Consider the following 7,712-nt stretch of genomic DNA (forward strand, 5'->3'; position numbering starts at 1 on the left):
ACCCCCGGCCCCGCCACGGCACCCCCGGCCCCACCACGGCACCCCCAGCCCCGCCACGGCACCCCCGCCCCCACCATGGCACCCCCAGCCCTGCTACAGCATCCCCAGCCTTGTCCTGGCACCCCCAGCCCCGGCACGGCACCCCCGGCTCTCCCACGGCACCCCCAGCCCCACCACGGCACCCCCAGCCCCGCCATGGCACCCCCGGCCCTGCTACAGCACCCCCAGCCCCGCAACGGCACCCCCAGCCCCGCCACGGCACCCCCAGCCTTGGCCTGGCACCCCCAGCCCCACCACGGCACCCCCGGTTCTGCCACGGCACCCCCAGCCCTTCTACAGCACCCCCGGCCCCACCATGGCACCCCCAGCCCCGCCACGGCACCCCCGGCTCTGCCACGGCACCCCCAGCCCTGCTACAGCACCCCCAGCCCCGCCATGGCACCCCCGGTTCTGCCACGGCACCCCCACCCCTGCTACAGCACCCCCGGCCCCACCATGGCACCCCCAGCCCCACCACGGCACCCCCGGCCCCGCCACGGCACCCCCAGCCTTGCCCTGGCACCCCCAGCCCCACCACGGCACCCCCAGCCCTGCTACGGCACCCCCAGCCTTGCCCTGGCACCCCCAGCCCCGCCCCAGCACCCCCAGCCCCACCACGGCACCCCCAGCCCCGCCACGGCACCCCCGGCCCTGCCCTGGCACCCCCGGCTCTGCCACGGCACCCCCAGCCCCGCCACGGCACCCCCGGCCCTGCCCTGGCACCCCCGGCTCTGCCACGGCACCCTCAGCCCCGCCACGGCACCCCCGGCCCTGCCCCGGCACCCCCGGCTCTGCCACGGCACCCTCAGCCCCGCCACGGCACCCCCGGCCCTGCCCCGGCACCCCACACCTCGTGCCACTGCTGGGCTACAGGCCCTGCCATTCAGTCCTTTGGCACCCTGGGCGGCCTGGGGCGTGCGGCCTGGGGCAGACTGTGGCCCAGCAGAGAGGGCTGCAGCCCAGCCCCGGCGTGTGGCTGGTGCCGGCCCGTTCCCAGCCCGGCACTGGTCACCTCTGACCCCAGGCTCCTGAGACCCCCCCAACACACACACACAGGGTGCCTGGCTGAGTGGGGGGCTGGGACCGGGGTGGGCTCTCTGACCCGGCCCCCAGCTACGTCCCCACTTCCAGCCCCGTCACAGCTGGGCAGCCCCATGGGCAGCACCGTGGGGTGGGGGTGGGTGGAAATACACAGCTGTGCCCGCACTGGGCCCCAGAGCCACCCCCCGACCTCTGGGGCAGTGTGTGCAGATCCCTGCACGGCCCCCCGCCCCCCAGATACGCACTCCTCCCCCCACATACCCTATGGATACGCACACCCAGATACGCACTCCTCCCCCCACAGACCCTATGGATACACACACCCAGATACGCACTCCTCCCCCCACGTACCCTATGGATACACACACCCAGATACGCACTCCTCCCCCCACAGACCCTATGGATACGCACACCCAGATACGCACTCCTCCCCCCACAGACCCTATGGATACGCACTCCCAGATACGCACTCCTCCCCCCACAGACCCTATGGATACACACACCCAGATACGCACTCCTCCCCCCACAGACCCTATGGATACACACACCAGATACGCACTCCTCCCCCCACAGACCCTATGGATACGCACACCCAGATACGCACTCCTCCCCCCACGTACCCTATGGATACGCACACCCAGATACGCACTCCTCCCCCCACAGACCCTATGGATACACACTCCCAGATACGCACTCCTCCCCCAACGTACCCTATGGATACGCACACCCAGATACGCACTCCTCCACCCACAGACCCTATGGATACACACTCCCAGATACGCACTCCTCCCCCCACAGACCCTATGGATACACACACCCAGATACGCACTCCTCCCCCCACGTACCCTATGGATACACACTCCCAGATACGCACTCCTCCCCCCACGTACCCTATGGATACGCACACCCAGATACGCACTCCTCCCCCCACAGACCCTATGGATACACACTCCCAGATACGCACTCCTCCCCCAACGTACCCTATGGATACGCACACCCAGATACGCACTCCTCCACCCACAGACCCTATGGATACACACTCCCAGATACGCACTCCTCCCCCCACAGACCCTATGGATACGCACACCCAGATACGCACTCCTCCCCCCACGTACCCTATGGATACGCACACCCAGATACGCACTCCTCCCCCCACAGACCCTATGGATACACACTCCCAGATACGCACTCCTCCCCCCACAGACCCTATGGATACGCACACCCAGATACGCACTCCTCCCCCCACGTACCCTATGGATACGCACACCCAGATACGCACTCCTCCCCCCACTGACCCTATGGATACGCACACTCAGATACGCACTCCTCCCCCCACACACCCTATGGATACACACACCCAGATACGCACTCCTCCCCACACACACCCTATGGATACGCACTCCCAGATACGCACTCCTCCCCCCACACACCCTATGGATACACACACCCAGATACGCACTCCTCCCCCCACACACCCTATGGATACACACACCCAGATACGCACTCCTCCCCCCACTGACCCTATGGATACGCACACCCAGATACGCACTCCTCCCCCCACGTACCCTATGGATACGCACACCCAGATACGCACTCCTCCCCCCACTGACCCTATGGATACGCACACTCAGATACGCACTCCTCCCCACACACACCCTATGGATACACACACCCAGATACGCACTCCTCCCCCCCCACACCCTATGGATACGCACTCCCAGATACGCACTCCTCCCCCCACACACCCTATGGATACACACACCCAGATACGCACTCCTCCCCCCACAGACCCTATGGATACACACTCCCAGATACGCACTCCTCCCCCCACAGACCCTATGGATACACACACCCAGATACGCACTCCTCCCCCCACATACCCTATGGATACGCACACCCAGATACGCACTCCTCCCCCCACACACCGTATGGATACGCACACCCAGATACGCACTCCTCCCCCCACGTACCCTATGGATACACACACCCAGATACGCACTCCTCCCCCCACACACCCTATGGATACACACTCCCAGATACGCACTCCTCCCCCCACAGACCCTATGGATACACACTCCCAGATACGCACTCCTCCCCCCACAGACCCTATGGATACACACACCCAGATACGCACTCCTCCCCCCACACACCCTATGGATACACACTCCCAGATACGCACTCCTCCCCCCACAGACCCTATGGATACACACTCCCAGATACGCACTCCTCCCCCCACACACCCTATGGATACACACACCCAGATACGCACTCCTCCCCCCACACACCCTATGGATACACACTCCCAGATACGCACTCCTCCCCCCACAGACCCTATGGATACACACACCCAGATACGCACTCCTCCCCCCACAGACCCTATGGATACACACACCCAGATACGCACTCCTCCCCCCACAGACCCTATGGATACGCACACCCAGATGCGCACTCCTCCCCCCACACACCGTATGGATACGCACACCCAGATACGCACTCCTCCCCCCACGTACCCTATGGATACGCACACCCAGATACGCACTCCTCCCCCCACTGACCCTATGGATACGCACACTCAGATACGCACTCCTCCCCACACACACCCTATGGATACACACACCCAGATACGCACTCCTCCCCCCACACACCCTATGGATACGCACTCCCAGATACGCACTCCTCCCCCAACACACCCTATGGATACGCACTCCCAGATACGCACTCCTCCCCCCACAGACCCTATGGATACACACACCCAGATACGCACTCCTCCCCCCACGTACCCTATGGATACGCACTCCCAGATACGCACTCCTCCCCCCACACACCGTATGGATACGCACACCCAGATACGCACTCCTCCCCCCACAGACCCTATGGATACGCACACCCAGATACGCACTCCTCCCCCCCACACCCTATGGATACGCACACCCAGATACGCACTCCTCCCCCCACGTACCCTATGGATACGCACTCCCAGATACGCACTCCTCCCCCCACAGACCCTATGGATACACACACCCAGATACGCACTCCTCCCCCCACTGACCCTATGGATACGCACACTCAGATACGCACTCCTCCCCCCACACACCCTATGGATACACACTCCCAGATACGCACTCCTCCCCCCACAGACCCTATGGATACACACACCCAGATACGCACTCCTCCCCCCACATACCCTATGGATACGCACACCCAGATACGCACTCCTCCCCCCACACACCGTATGGATACGCACACCCAGATACGCACTCCTCCCCCCACAGACCCTATGGATACGCACACCCAGATACGCACTCCTCCCCCCACGTACCCTATGGATCCGCACACCCAGATACGCACTCCTCCCCCCACAGACCCTATGGATACGCACACCCAGATACGCACTCCTCCCCCCACGTACCCTATGGATACGCACACCCAGATACGCACTCCTCCCCCCACAGACCCTATGGATACACACACCCAGATACGCACTCCTCCCCCCCCACACCCTATGGATACGCATACCCAGATACGCACTCCTCCCCCTACGTACCCTATGGATACACACACCCAGATACGCACTCCTCCCCCCACAGACCCTATGGATACACACACCCAGATACGCACTCCTCCCCCCCCCACACCCTATGGATACGCACACCCAGATACGCACTCCTCCCCCCACGTACCCTATGGATACACACACCCAGATACGCACTCCTCCTCCCACGTACCCTATGGATACACACACCCAGATACGCACTCCTCCCCCCACGTACACTATAGATACACACACCCAGATACGCACTCCTCCCCCCACAGACCCTATGGATACGCACACCCAGATACGCACTCCTCCCCCCACGTACCCTATGGATACACACACCCAGATACGCACTCCTCCTCCCACGTACCCTATGGATACACACACCCAGATACGCACTCCTCCCCCCACAGACCCTATGGATACACACACCCAGATACGCACTCCTCCCTCCACTGTCCCTATGGATACGCACACTCAGATACGCACTCCTCCCCCCACACACCCTATGGATACACACTCCCAGATACGCACTCCTCCCCCCACTGACCCTATGGATACGCACACTCAGATACGCACTCCTCCCCCCACGTACCCTATGGATACGCACTCCCAGATACGCACTCCTCCCCCCACACACCCTATGGATACACACACCCAGATATGCACTCCTCCCCCCACACACCCTATGGATACACACACCGAGATACACACTCCTCTCCCCACATACCCTATGGATACACACACCCAGATACGCACTCCTCCCCCCACATACCCTATGGATCCACACACCCAGATACGCACTCCTCCCCCCACGTACCCTATGGATCCACACACCCAGATACGCACTCCTCCCCCCACACACCCTATGGATACGCACACCCAGATACGCACTCCTCCCCCCACAGACCCTATGGATACGCACACCCAGATACGCACTCCTCCCCCCACGTACCCTATGGATACGCACACCCAGATACGCACTCCTCCCCCCACACACCCTATGGATACGCACACCCAGATACACACTCCTCCCCCCCCCACACCCTATGGATACACATACCCAGATACGCACTCCTCCCCCCACAGACCCTATGGATACACACACCCAGATATGCACTCCTCCCTGCACGTACCCTATGGATACGCACACCCAGATACACACTCCTCCCCCCACGTACCCTATGGATACGCACACCCAGATACGCACTCCTCCCCCCACGTGCCCTATGGATACACACACCCAGATACGCACTCCTCCCCCCACGTACCCTATGGATCCACACACCCAGATACGCACTCCTCCCCCCACACACCCTATGGATACGCACACCCAGATACGCACTCCTCCCCCCACACACCCTATGGATACGCACACCCAGATACGCACTCCTCCCCCCACAGACCCTATGGATACGCACACCCAGATACGCACTCCTCCCCCCACGTACCCTATGGATACGCACACCCAGATACGCACTCCTCCCCCCCCACACCCTATGGATACGCACACCCAGATACGCACTCCTCCCCCCCCACACCCTATGGATACGCATACCCAGATACGCACTCCTCCCCCCACAGACCCTATGGATACGCACACCCAGATACGCACTCCTCCCCCCACGTACCCTATGGATACGCACACCCAGATACGCACTCCTCCCCCCACGTACCCTATGGATACACACACCCAGATACGCACTCCTCCCCCCACAGACCCTATGGATACGCACACCCAGATACGCACTCCTCCCCCAACACACCCTATGGATACACACACCCAGATACGCACTCCTCCCCCCACAGACCCTATGGATACACACACCCAGATACACAGACAGGGACACCCACACACAGAGTGATACCCCCCCTACACACACGCACGCACGCACAATGATATATGTGAATGATCACTGGGAATTGTTTAAGAACACTTTACTAGATTCCCAAAATGCAAGGAACAAGGCCATATTGGTTAAAAAATGCCAACCTAGGTTAGCAGGGAAGTGTGGGGGGGGTGTTACTAGTAATGAGTATAAATCAGAAGCCAGGTTTCAGAGGAGCAGCCGTATTAGTCTGTATCCGCAAAAAGAACAGGAGGACTTGTGTCACGGAGTCCCCGGGCGATGCTCTGGGACTGCTCCCCATGAAGCCAGGCAGGACTCTGGGGAAGTCTCCTCTCGGGGAGTAGCCTGTCTGCAGGACACACAGCTCCCCTGGCTCCACCTTCCTGGGTCTGACCTCGGAGCATTCAGCATCCTCTGCCCCTCCGTGCGCTTCCCCCAGTGAGTCCACCCAGGCGGGGTCCTCGGGAAGCCAGAGGGTCCTGCCCCCCAACTCCGCAGTCAGACGGGACTCTCAGCCAGCCAGTAAAACAGAGGTTTATTAGACGACAGGAACACGGTCTAACACAGAGCTTGCAGGTGCAGAGAACGGGACCCCTCAGCTGGGTCCATTTTGGGGGGCAGGGAGCCAGACAACCATGTCTGCACTTCACTCCATGTCCCGGCCAGCCCCAAATTGAAACTCTCCCGCTCCCTCCTCCTCTGGGCTTTGTCCCTTTCCCGGGCCAGGAGGTCACCTGATTCCTTTGTTCTCCAACCCTTTAGCTCTCACCTTGTAGAGGGGAAGGGCCCAGGCCATCAGCTGCCAGGAAACAGGGTGTCGGCCATTCTCTGTGTCCAGACCCCTGCACACACCTGCCCTCTAGGGCTCTGCAAGGATCATACACCCTTATCCCACTGCATAGGGGAAACTGAGGCACCCCCACACAATTCAGAGGAAACATTAAGAACAGTCCCACTTCGTCACAACTTGTGGCACCTGAAACCTGCCATTATGCAAGGCACTGAATTTAGCCCTATGGAGTGGAAATCCATCAACTTCATGCATTTTTTAAATTTGCTAGTCTCTAAGGTGCCACAAGTACTCCTGTTCTCTAATCAGAAGCTAGGCATTGTAGAAAATTGATAAGGGAAGCAAAGGGACACAATGAAAAATCTACATCCAACAGAAATAAGGAAAACAAGAAGGAATTTTTAAAGTATATTAGAAACAAAAAGAATCCTAATAATGGTATTGGTCCATTACTGGA

The sequence above is a fragment of the Lepidochelys olivacea genome (assembly GCF_965140295.1).
Source record: "Lepidochelys olivacea isolate rLepOli2 genome assembly, chromosome: 3".
In the NCBI taxonomy this organism is placed as follows: domain Eukaryota; kingdom Metazoa; phylum Chordata; order Testudines; family Cheloniidae; genus Lepidochelys; species Lepidochelys olivacea.